The sequence below is a fragment of the Ictidomys tridecemlineatus genome, chromosome 15, assembly GCF_052094955.1.
Source record: "Ictidomys tridecemlineatus isolate mIctTri1 chromosome 15, mIctTri1.hap1, whole genome shotgun sequence".
Classification (NCBI taxonomy): Eukaryota; Metazoa; Chordata; class Mammalia; order Rodentia; family Sciuridae; genus Ictidomys; species Ictidomys tridecemlineatus.
The window spans coordinates 1,753,325-1,766,351 of record NC_135491.1 but is presented as its reverse complement, the minus strand read 5'-3'; positions in this window follow the sequence as shown (position 1 = coordinate 1,766,351).

The window sequence follows — 13,027 nt, the reverse complement described above, 5'->3', positions numbered from 1 at the left end:
GTAAAACATTTGCTAGAAGCAGCACTTTTACCCCACAAGGTAGCGACCTTATACTGGAAAGGGCGTCAGTATGAATTAATTTCCTTGGGGAACCAGGAAGTGGACAGGCTTGCTAAGAAAATTGCTGTCTGGCCACCACCTCCAGACAGTTTTATATTCCACACCTACAAAACCCCAGCTTCCCCCTGATGAGACCAAGGCCTCTTGTCTTATCTCCATCAGTCATTCCAGCCGGACACGCACTCTCTCCAAATACTCCTCAAGAATCCATGAAACCCGCCCCTTCAGATTTATAGCACCTCCAGCAAATTTCCCAATCATGCACAACCTGTCTGGAGGCTACTCCCACTTCCCACACCCCGAGCTAGAGGGGTCCTTCCAGCCCAGCCATGGACTGGCAACTTGCCTCCACACACCTGCCGCGCGGTGGCGGCGCAGCGGTGAGGGGCGCTTGCAGTCATTACTTGGAGGCCTACATGGATCACACCCAGCATCAACGACAAGCAGTTCACTCAGTTCTCACTAGTTAAGCACAACAAGCGCATCACACCACCCCAGGGTAACCACGCGCCCAAAGTACCTCCGGTGGCACGCGACTTCTCTGAGCCAAAGAGCCGGCGTGGCCGTCCTGTCTCTGTTGGTTCTCTCTGGCCCTGGGCTAGAGGTCGTCAGAGAGTGGCGGAGTCCGGTTTAAATACCGGTCCCAGCGGGTGCTCCTGGGTCTTGTCCTTAGGTAACAGGCATTCACTAGACGTTTGACCATATCCCTGTGTCCTTGACACTCTTTTCTTCTTCCCAATCTTCCTTCCCTAAACTTCCCCTCCCTGATTTCTCACTAATCCCAGTTTCTCTGAGTCACCTCCTAAAAGCCCCCAGGCCTTGCGGATGGGCATGATCAGAGCCTTCCGAAAGGAGTCCCCTGTGTTTCTCCTTCCCTAGCAAAGCAGTAGACTTTCTTTTTCCTGTTTGTCAAAACCGTGTCCTTGTTATTTGACTGGCATCGGGCAAGGCTTGGGTAATGTTTTATTTCACCCAAGTGTCGCTCTGTCTGTTTCTAAGTGATGGTCCTTATCAATGATGTCCAGACATGGCCAAGTCGCGCCTGTGGTCATGTTCCTTACATGCCACCCGTAAGAAGGACCAAGCATCTTCTAGCCGCCGTAGACACCTTTACTGGATGGGTTGAAGCCCCTTTCTAACTAACAATAGGAGGCCTTCGACACTCGCAGCCTTACTCTCCCGGGAAATAATCCCACACTTTGGTTTAATTGCCTCCCTCCAGTCCACAATGGCCTCAAGTTCACTTCCTCTATTACTCAAGAATTGGCTAAAATTCTAACTATAAAATAGAAGCTCCCACATTGCCCGCCATCCACAATCTTCAGGATTGAAGGCAACCTTCGCCATCCAGAGACCTTCACTTAGATTGAATTAGGCTCCTCCCTTTGGCCCTCCTCTGGATCTCAGCACTACCCCCAAAGCCCCTTAGGATCAGCCCCTTTGAACTCCTTTATGGGCGACCCCTCCTCCCACACACCATTCAACCTCCATCACCTAGCTCCTCCCGCTGTCCCTCCCGGAAGCCCCTCCCGGCTCACCTAAGGGCTGGCCTTGGGAGTGTGCCCACACCCACCTTCCCCAGCCCCCCACCCCTTCTGGGCCCCTCCTCCTATCACCGTAGGAGGTTTAGTTGACCTCCCCATCCCAACTTGTAGCCCCCTTACTAGAAAAGTGGATGTGCCCCTTTGAGGTCGTTCTACCCACTCCCTCTGCAGCCAAATCAGAAGGCCATCCCTATGGGGTCCCTCTAAGCAATTTAAAATTCATTCCTGCTAATGCCTCTGCATTCCCACCTCCCAGTACCTGCCCTCCGGCACTCCTGGGGCAGCTGCTGCGCCTCACACCCACAATCCTGATCTCCCTTTCTCAGCCCTTCTGTCACCTTTTCTGACCAGCCTAATTAAATTCACTGTGTTCACCCTCACCCCCTTCATCTTCCTCCTTCTCAAGCATGAGACCTCATTTGGGATCTTTGGCTTCAGGGACATTCATTGACTTAACCCCCACCCAAATTTCTTTCTTCTCCGTTTCCTGCATATTTCTTTAACTTCCCAAATAGCCACGCTGGACCTGCAACCACAGAGACAGAAAAAAAAAAAAAAAAAAAAGCTCATCACCTCAATGAGGATCCTGCAGGCAAACCTGTTAATGCCTGGAACCTGGGAGACACACCCCAGGCCTCGGGGACCGGTTAAGAAAGCAGAAGAAATAATCAGGCAGAATGGAGGAAGAGGGGTGTCCACTCCCACTAACACATTCCTCGGGCTGGTCTTGGTGGAGAACCTAGGGTTTTAGGACGGGGATGATCTCATGGGGACAGTTTAGATCATGTTTACAGAACGGTCTCACATTCCATCTCCACTATTTACTGGCCCAAGGAAGAATCATCATCTCCAGTCCTGAGAATGGACCTTGGGCCAATTCAGGACACGGGATGGAAAACAGGAACCTTGAGAATGTCACCCATATCAGGGTCTCCTTTCTTAAGGAGTGCCCATCTCACAGCAGGTATATTAGATCCCGGTTTCATTGTCTGGATCCATTAAAATACAGCACAATGCCTCACAAGGTATATGTCACCTTAAAGGTGAAACTTGCCTGTTGCAATGTTACCAGTGGGACCACACGGCAGAGTCCAGGACAAGCCCCTACGGTACTCAGAAGGCCAGTAGCCAGAGGGCTCCCTGTGAAATGAACCCCGGCAGGAAACACCTTCAGTAGCATTTATGCGCGAGGTGCTACCACAACTTTAAAAACACAGACTAAGCACTTTACCTGACGGCTGAGGGCTGGCCTTGATACCCTGGCTGGGACGGTCACCTCAGTATCTACTGCCTCTGCACCCCCTGCCATGGTGGCCCTGCACCAGCAGGGGCAGACGACCCGTTTCCTCTAGCAATTTAGCGGTCCTCAGCTCAAAGCAGCTGGATCTGAGCCACACCCTTTCAGAGTCTGCCATGAAGGGTTATAGAAAAGGACCCCAGGGGCTCAGGACGCTCTGGAGACAGGGCTTCGGGTTCTCCTTGGCTTCCAGAGGGCCTGGCTTGCTCCCCTCTGGATCGTGGGCTGGGGCCCTAACCCTAACCTTCCCCTCCCCTCGGGGCAGGTGGAGGCTGTTGGAGGGCCAGGCTGGGCTCTGGGTTCTGCAGCAGCGGCACTGGGCACAGTGTGGGGTTGGTCTCTGACCCAGCCCTGCTGCGGTTCCTCCTGTGTGACTGTGCCTGGGATCCCAGATGCAGCTGGGATCCTTGCCACCACGGAGGCGACTGGGCTCGGGTCACTCTGTGCCCTGCAGTATGGCCAGTCTGCACAACTGACCACATGACTCCTGGCCTAAACTCCACCCCACGCCAGGGGCACAGTGTCCAGGGGAGCCGCCGCACAGAGGAAGCCCTTCCTGCACCAGGGTGAACTGGACCCTGGTGGAGGGGGTGAGCATTTGCTGAGCCCTTCCCAGCTTATAGCGCTTCTGTAACAGGAAAATACCCACAGAGTTCATAGTACCCATTTTAAGATATCCTTTCAGTAGTTATAACTAAAAGTCAAATAAAGGCGGGGAGTTGTAGTTTGGTGTTAAAACACTTGCCTAGAATGTGTGAGGCACTGGGTTGGGTTCTCAGCACCACATAAAAATTAACAAGTAAAATAAAGACCCATCAAATCCTAAGAAATAAAAAAATAATTTCAAATAGCCAAATAAATAGGTTTGACATCTTCAAAACTACATTTAGCAATTTGCAACCTTCTTGAGAATGTTGAGCTCATGAGTCACTACTGCTCTTCCTCGTGCTGTGAAGCATCTGCAGATATGCAGGAATACGGCAAGAGCAGCATCTTTAGCTTCTCCAGTTTCTCTTCCACACATGCCCTGACCATAAGCACTGGCCTCACACACGGGGTCACCTCTCACCTCCCTGAGGTGTTAGACCAGGACCCCAGAAAAGACAAGTGACTCCAGTTAAAATCAAATTAAAGCAAGCTCATTATTTCAACCTGCCGGGCCGCCTCTCCCTCCCAAAACCGTGGGAACAAGACAGCCCCCCAGCTTTCCTGAAGCCCAGCTTTATAGCCCAGAAAGTTTCACAAAGGGGGGTTAGAGATAACAGAACTCTGACAGCATCACACTAATGGTAGTTTACATTTTTGCTGGCCCCAACATCAGAATTCATGAGGACCATTAGAGCCTCAGAGAGGGTCCTTGTCTGGCCAGGGAAGGCCAAGATTTATGAGGTGTCACTAAAGTTTCAGAGAGGGCTGCTATCTGGTCAGAGAGCCAGGCAGGGGTGAGTTCAAGGCCCGGGCAGGCATTCCAAGCAGGTTCAGAATCTGCAGTAATTTACAGTAAAGCCGAAATTAGCTTTTCATGGCTTTGTGGCGAGACGGCTCCCAGTTTTTTTTGTTGTTGTTGTTGTTTTTTTTTTTTAGTTGCCAATGGACCTTTATTTTATTTATTGATACATGGTGCTGAGGATTGAACCCGGTGCCTCACACATGCTAGGCAAGCACTCTGCCACTGAGCCACCACCCCGGCCCTGGCTCCCAGTTTTAAGAAAAGGCCAGGTTGGGTCTGTCAGAGGTCCCCATGGGTGGCATCCTGTGCAGGGCCCAGTGTGGAGCGCCCAGGCCTGTGAACTCCCAGGGCTCAGTCAGGGATCCTCGTGTGCACACCAAAGCCAGAATCAGACAGACAGTCGGTGTAGATAGGTAAACAGAGCCAGGTCCGGTCAAGGAGGCCAATTTTGAGTGAGTCTGGGAAGTTGGAGACTGTCCCCTGAGGGATCTTATCAAGAACCTGTTGCCAAGGTGACCCTTCCCAGGAATTTCCTCTCCCTACAGGGAGCTATAGGGTTGTTAATGTGTCCTTGTCTCTCCACCCCGCCCTTCCCCCCTTCAGCCCACCTGTTCCCACCTGTTGGCCCTCCCACCCGGCATTCCTGGGCCTAGTCACCTCTGCAGGAAGGAGAAAGATAAGGAGGGAAGGAGGAGAACAAAGGAACACTAGGAGGTAGAACTAGGGCAGAACACCTTGCCTCTGGGCACACCAGGACACCAGCCAGGCCCCCTCCTCCCTGGCAGAAGTCTGTCACCCTTTTTAAATAAACCCTGCTTCCGAGCTTGCCCCAGCTGCTTCTCTGAGGTTCACACTTTAACGTGTGGGGAAGCAGGACTCGGGTCACCAATAACCAGCAGCGTCGACACGGTAGGCACCCGGGGACACATCTGTGGCCAACAACCCCCAGGTCCCCAAACAGGCCCATGGGTCATAGCTTTCCAACACCTGACCAGAAGATAAGTGGCATGTGTGTGATGTCCCAGTCACAGTGGGACACCGGGCTTGACACGTCAGATACAGGGTCAATCAAGATCCCATTTGTCCCCTCCCAAGTTCAGCTGTACAACCTGCCAAAATGTACCAGACGCCCTGCTCACCCGCCCAGGTAGCACCTCCGACTAGATGGAGCGGCCTTCCTGGGGTTAAGTTTCCTGGGCCTGTGGCCAACAGCTCAAGGCCCAATAATGTCATGCTTCCCCAAATCTGGCCCCAAGGGTCAGAGAACCAGCCACCTCCCTGGTTGGTCCACCTTCCGCTCTAAAGACCAGTTTCATGATCTCCTCTTAGATGACACCAGCGGTTTCTGGGGTTCTCCCCCATATCACTTACATGAGCTCAGAGGAAAGACAGAGGAGAAACCTGCCATTTCTAGAGGCTTGGTTGCATCTTGGGTACTTCCATGAGTAATTTCTCACTCATCCCCCTAGGGGGCATCCCCTGCCAGGTCTGAGGAGAAGGGAATCCCTCTTCCCCACGCTGCAGAACAAGGCAGGACTGCGCAGGAGCTGCCCAGGAGCATACACCTGTAATCCCAGCTACTCAGGAGGCTGAGGCAGGACAATGGCACCCGGAGGCCGCACTGGGCATGAGTGAGACCCTGTCTCACCATAAACAATTAAGAAGCCTGAGGAAACAGCACAGTGGCAGAGTGCCCTGGGGTCAACCCCCGTGCCCGACATACCACACAGCTAAGGAATGCCCACGTCTTGTGTCCAGGGCCATGACAGCCGGGCAGCTCCCAGCCTTGGAGTCAGCACACACTAATGAAGCAGGAGCTAGAAGGTAAGGTCCTCTTCAAGGTTGTGGGGTGAGAAGACAGGCCAGGAAGAGGAAGGCTGGGGGTCAGCTCAGCCTCCTGAGACCAGGGTCAGCACAGAGGCCAGCACAGCCAGGGCAGGCTCCACCCTGCGGAGAGCCATGAGGCTTCCCCTGGCTGAGGGCAGCTCGCCTCACAGCAGTCACCCAGGTCACCAGCTGCCTGACCTCCGGAGCATGGCACAAGTCACCCCAGGGCAGGTAGGAGGGTGGTGAGGCCCGAGCCTCAGGAGGAGCCCGGAGAGGAGAAGCAGGAGGGACCCAGGCCCCTCTGTGCTGAGGACACCCAGAGACCTAGTCCTGCCTCCACTTGGACACCTTTGGCCCACCCAGGGTCAGCCTGGGGCTCCTGTCCCCACATGGCTCTTCCTCCTGGCACTACCAGGGGTGCGCAGCAAGCCTTCCTGTGCCCGGTTCCTCCTGGATCCAGAGCGCGTCTCTACTCTGGACCCAAGAACTGAGCTCAGGACCAGCCAGTGTCTCTATGACCCAGCCGTCCACTCAGGGAACCCAACAGTCCTGTGAGCAGGGTGTGCAAGGATGGTCAAGAGCCTTCCTTGTTCAGACTGGCTGAAAGCAAGACAAGTCCCAGTCCCCACCACTCAGGGTCATCAAGTTGAGACAGTCACACTGAAACACGGGCAGGCATTAAACTAAGTGAAGTGCAGCTGAAGCAAATGACCTTCTGTAAAGCTCAAAAACCTGGTAAGGGGAAGAACCAACTCACACAAGGAGACACTCTGTGCGAACACAGGTGTATCCACAGTGCATCAAGAGTCGCCAAGGTTCCTGTGCCCTAGGACATGGGAGACACAGAAGGCAGAAAGAGCACCAACCAACAGGAGCTCCAGCAGGAGCCTCAGAGGAAGGAGGGGTCAGGCACCCAGAGCCATGCTGGCTCCCTAATCGTCCTTGGGAGGCTGGGCACTAGATTCAATCAGAAGCCCCAGGAATCCCAAATCAGAACCTTGCTGTGGAACAGCTGATGCTCCTTAGGCTGCCAGGGGCCAGGTTAGACCAATTCCAAGGGGGCAAATCTGCATCCCCTGGGTCTCTCCCACCAGGCATCCTGGGCCAATGGGAAGGGAGAAGCTCGCCCGCCAATCAAAGGGCCCCAGAGCCTTCTTCTTGCCCTTGCAGCTGCCAGGCGTCGAGGACCAATAGGAAGCCCTGCGTGGTGAGTGTCAGGCCTCTCCCTGTGCTTCTGCTCCACTCTTTCCTCCACACTTGGAGTGTCTGCTTTCCCGCCCTTCGTCCTGCCTTTCCCTTCGCCCTCCAGCATCCTCACTCCTGGCCCAGGTCTTGGGCTTTGGCCCACGAGGCAATCTGCAGTGCCCTGTTCTACCTCCTTTTAGGGAAACTCTGCCGACTTCCCGTTGTTCTGAGCTTGCTCCTGCAGGTCCCCAGCCAAGCCACCCCGTGGTCACCTGGCTCTCGCTGGTGAGAGGACGAGTCACAGTGGAGGCTGAGACCCAGGATGAAGAGTGGGGTGGGCTCTGAGGTGCAGACGGAGGTGAGGGTCCTGTCCAGCACCGGGACTGCAGACCTGTGCGGGTGGTGGGTGCATGTGCCTTAGATTCAGGGCACCTGGGCACACCAGTGAGAGCGGAAGGCCAGCCTGGAGCCTGGGACAGAGGAGGCAGGGGAGGGAGGCTTGCACACCAGGTTGGAGCCCCTTTGTGAAGGCAGGTGTGCTCTGACCAGGGCAGAAAGACCTCGGGACTGAGGTCAAGACCCACCGGCCCCAGAGTGCTCATCCTGAAGTGTTCAGGGAGAACTTTCCCTACCAACCAAAGGGGATCCTTGCTATTTGTGTGGGGGTGAACTGTTTCCACCTGATGAAATGCACCCATGTCCCTCCCCGGAGCCTCACAGGGGCGAGGGAGGGCCCTGCGTGCGTTCAGCCCTGGCCAGCTGGTCCTGGCACGGTGGGCCCTGCTGTGAGGCCTGGTCCTTCGAGGAAGGCAGGCACCGGGGACGGGCCAGGCCAGGGCTCTGCAGGTGAGGGATGCCAGGAGGGCCAGCTGCCCACAGGACCAGGAGAGGCAGGAAGGCTCCGCAGGTGGGGTGGGGTGGGGTGGGCCTGCTGACAGCTTTCCCTTGGCCCTTGGCCTCCGGGGCCCCGAGACCATCGAGGTCTGCTGATTCAGGCCACCTCTCTGTGGCCCTTGGCGATGGCAGCCTGGGGAACCAGGGTGCTGTTTCTTCACTTACCAAATCTGCTGGCAGGAGAAGGGAGTGAGACAGCCAGTCTCTGGCCCTCACCCGAGGCCCCAGCATGACGTTTGCCCTGCGGCTTTCACTCTGCTTCAGTGGGTTTCCTGCTCCTTGAATGAAGTGTGCACGTCGCACCAGGTACCCCGAAACTCCCCTGAACCCCTGCACCCACGCCCTGCAGGTGCTATGGTCTGGTCATCAGTGTCCCACCCACCACCTCAGCCTAGCAGCGTCAGGACATCCACTCACACACTCCCCCCTACATAAACGGTTTACCCTCAGGTTGACTACAGTAAAAACAAATTTAAATATTGTTTTCACAAGAGAATTAACTCTTGATTGAATTCTCAAGTGCACTCTTTGGTTTTCAGTATTCCACCTCAGTTGAAGGTAGCAGTGTGTGCCTGTGTTTAAAAGGGCGGAGAGAGCATGGGTGTTTCCGGGAGAATAAAGGAACTTTACCTGTGGACCCACCTTGCAGAAGGTGTTTGAGCCAGAGTCTTGTTGGAGGGTAGAATTTCTTTTACATGTTACAACAAATAGCTTTCAAAACGTGACACACAGATGCAGAAGATGGAAGTTTGTTCTTTTGCACGAATTCATGTGTTTTACCACAGTTGTCAGCTGGACTGACTTGAGGTGGCCGCCATCTGCTGTGACGCCGACCAGGTGTGTGGCCATCGCTTTCTTTCCTGGGGGGTTGCAACTGGCTTTTTTCTCATCCCACCTCGTAGGGCTTCTCACCTTTTTGTCTTCACGGAGTTGACTGACTTCGCGTTTTGTATCTGTGTTTCTGAAGACTGGGGGTTGGGTGTAGGGGCACTTGATCCCTAAGCCACGTCCCAGTCCTTTTTTTGAATATCATTAAATTTTGAGACCATGTCTTGCCATGTGGCTGAGGCTAGCCTCCCACTTGAAATCGTGCTGCCTGAGCCCCCTAGTCATGGGGACAGGTGGGGGGCCACCGTGCCCAGCTCATTTTTAATGTCCCTGGGGAGCCCTCTGTCCTGATGTTCCTTTGTTCTGCGCCTGTGTGATCTGCTCCTGGAACTTCAAGCTCCTGCCGCAGGCCGCTGTGGCTTCCTGACCTGGCTCAGGCTGTTCCGTGGATGCATGAGTAAAGGTCACCTCAGTTCAGGACTGTGTACCCCATTTTCTTGGGCCACATCCTTAGAGCAGAGTCCTTGCCTCTGGCACCTTCTCATTCCACAGTTGACTCCAGACGTGAATTAGCCACAGCATCCGTGTGGTCAGGTGTTGAAACCTGCTCCTGGGGTCAGTTCATGGCGGATGGACGAGCCGTCTGTCTTGATGTGTCTGCAGCTGCTCTAGCAGTGGTGCCCAGAGGAAGGTCTCCGGTGTCTGCAGGCTCCCCGTTTCCTTTGTGAGGCTGGTTCCTGGTGCAGTCTGTGCAGTGTCCTAGGTAGCTGTGCACCTCCTAGGCCTCCCGCCAGCCCTGAGAGCAGGCGCACCATGTGACTGTCCTCAAGAAAGGCGCGGTTTCCCTCCTGTGCTCCGGGGTCTCCTGGCCTCTGCATCCATGCTGGTGTTCAGGGGCGGCTCCTGGTCGGGAGCTCACAGGGTGAGGGGTGGCGCGGGGCGGCGCCGAGCAGAATCCCCATGCTTCCTCTTCCTCTCTGGGGTGTCGCTGTCTGACGCCTCCAGAAGCCTGTGTGTTTCCGTCTGCTCAGAACTCGGTCTCCCTGGACCTGGGAGACCCTTGTGTTGTGCATTGACCACTAAGAGATTCCACCTGCCATGTTTTGGTTTCCTATTTATTCCATCTGTTCCATGACCCTGCTCCATCCTCGATGGCTGTTTTCTGGATGTTAGTTTTTCCTTCTAGTTGCTTTGGCAGATAAACCCTCTTCAGTTATATCTGAATTCTAGCATCTGTTTTGGGTTTATTGGAAATTGCTGTCAGATGTCTACTTTGATCATCTTCCCAGAGGGGAAGGCTGGGCCCTTGATATTCTGGTACTCCTCTTCAGGTTTCCCTTCCTTCCTTCCTTTATTCTAATTAGGCATAGATGACAGCAGAATGCATTTTGATTCGATTTACACAAGTGCAACAGGACTTTTCATTTCTCTGGTTTTACACAACAGAGCGTCCCACCACATGTGCAGTCCGACGTGTACCTGGGTGAGGATGTCATCTCATGCCACCACCTTTCCTGCCCCGTTCCCCTCCCATCTGGCCATTCCCTGTGCCCAGTTTCTCCATTTTTCCCACGCCTCCCCCACATGGATCAGCATCCACTTATCAGAGAACATTTGGCCTTTGTTTTTTGGGGATTGACTTACTAAGCTCAGCATGATACCCTCTAGCTCCATCCACTTACCTGCAAATGCCATCGTGTTATTCTCTTTTATTGCTGAGGAACATTCCACTGTGTCGATATACCACAATCTCTTTATCCATCCATCTACTGAAGCGCATCTAGGTGGGCTCCACAGTTTAGCTGTTGTGAACTGCAGTCCTATGAACATTGTGGGTGTGTTACTATAGGATGCTGATTTTAAGTCCTTTGGGGGGTATAGACAGAGGAGTGGGATAGCTGGGTCAAATGGTGGTTCCATTCCAAGTTTTCTAAGGAGTCTCCATACTGCTTTCCAGATTGGCTGCACCAATTTGCAGTCCCACCAGCAGTGTATGAGTGTGCATTTTTCTCCACACTCCCGCCAACACTTATTGATTTATTGTTGTCCATGTTCTTGATAGCTGCCATTCTGACTGGAGTGAGATGAAATCTCAGTACTTTTGCATTTCTCTAATTACTAGAGATGAACATTTTTTTCATGTATTGGTTGATGCAAGTACAGCTTCTTCTCAGAAGCATCTGTTCAGCTCCTCGGCCCATTCACTGATTGGGTTTGGGGTGTTAAGATTTCTGAGTTCTTGATGTATCCTGGAGATCAGTGCTCTATCTGATGTGCATGTGGCAAAAACTTGCTCCTGTGCATGTGGCAAAAACTTGCTCCCAGATGTAGGCTTACTCTCACCTCACTCCTTCACTGAGAAGAAGCTTTATAGTTTAAGTCCACCCCATTGATGGATTTTGATTTTATTTCTCCTCCCCAGGTTTTCACACTGGCACGATGATGAATTTCAATTCCGTTTCATACCTCAGCAGACTCCAAAAGGAATCATGTTCCTTCCCTAGGCCTCTAAGTTTTCCTGAAGGGTCATCTTCTCTCTCTCCGACAGCGTCTAGAATTCATTAGGGTGTGAATCTGCTGTTGGAAAGATCCTCATGTGTCTGCAGGTTTCTCATCGTCATGCTCACACTCGTCTCCACTAACCTCTGACACCTTCACCTTCTTGGGCTTCTAACAGCATCCTCCCTGTGTTTTGGATCATCTTCTGTGCCTGAATGTGCCCCTTGGGGAAAAGACACCCACCTGTGTGGCTTAGGGGCCCAGCACACTGCAGAAGGACCTCACCTGAAGTCGGTACGTCCACCGTGGCCCTGTTTCCAACACAGTTCACCCTCTGTGGTTCTGGGAGTAACAACGATGGTAAGGGCTCTGGTTAGACTTGAATCAGCAACTTCCAGCACTTTCCATGACTGGATGCTTTCTCCAGCAGCTGATCAACCCTCTGTCCGTCTAAGTGCACCACTGATGGGGGAGAGGTCACCCTCCTCCTGACCACCACTGTGGAAAGCTTCGAGGTTCTCACTTGGTCTTTAATGTCTTTGTTTCCCTAGAATGAGGCTCAGTGTGGACGTGTTGATGCTCTTGAGCTCCCTGAGGAGCAGAGGCATGTGCCCCATCAGTCAATGGAGGTCCCAGGAGGGATCTTTCCAAGTCCACATGCTCCTCGGCCTACAAGGAAGCTGCACCCTAGTAAGCCCATTGTTAGTGGCAGATGCACTCAGTGCCCCAGAATGCCACTAGAATGCCTGGGGAGCACCACAGCCCAGCCGACCTGCAGCAGGTGGGGAGCCCTAGCTGGCAGGTGCGAAGCTCACCTAACACAAAGCCAGGCTGGGAATGCAGTGGTCAATGCTTCTAAGGGTCTGCACCCTGGAGGGGAAACCAGAATGACCTAGTGATGGTGGGGCAGGGACTCCTGCGAGGACGCTGCCGAGTCGGGGGCCAAGTGCTGCGTCTTCTGTCCCACGTTCACTCTCTTCTCCTTTGGGGCTCTCCTATCAAGTGTTAGGCCCTGTCATCCTCCCTGTCTGGTCCTCTCTACTTTTTGTCACCTTGGGTGACTTCTCGTGACCTGTCTTCCAGAGCACGACTCACCTGCCTCAGATGAGGGTAACACTGCCTGGGTTTCCTGGGGCTGCCAGAACACAGTGCCACCAACTCAGTGGCTCAGACCAGGGAGGTTGGTGACTCAGTCCCGGGGGCCCGGCTTCCAGAGTGGAGATGTGGGAAGCCGGCTCCTTCCTTCGGAGGCCTGGGCGGGAGGTCTATCTGTGTCCACTAACTTCTGCTCCTTGACCTGCTTGGGCGTCTCGGTGGCATTCTCCCCTCGTCTGGGTCTGAATGTGCCCCTTGGAGAAAAGCCCACCTGTGTGGCTTAGGGGCCCAGCACACTGCAGAAGGACCTCACCTGAAGTCGGATTGTGAACCATGGCCCTGTTTCCA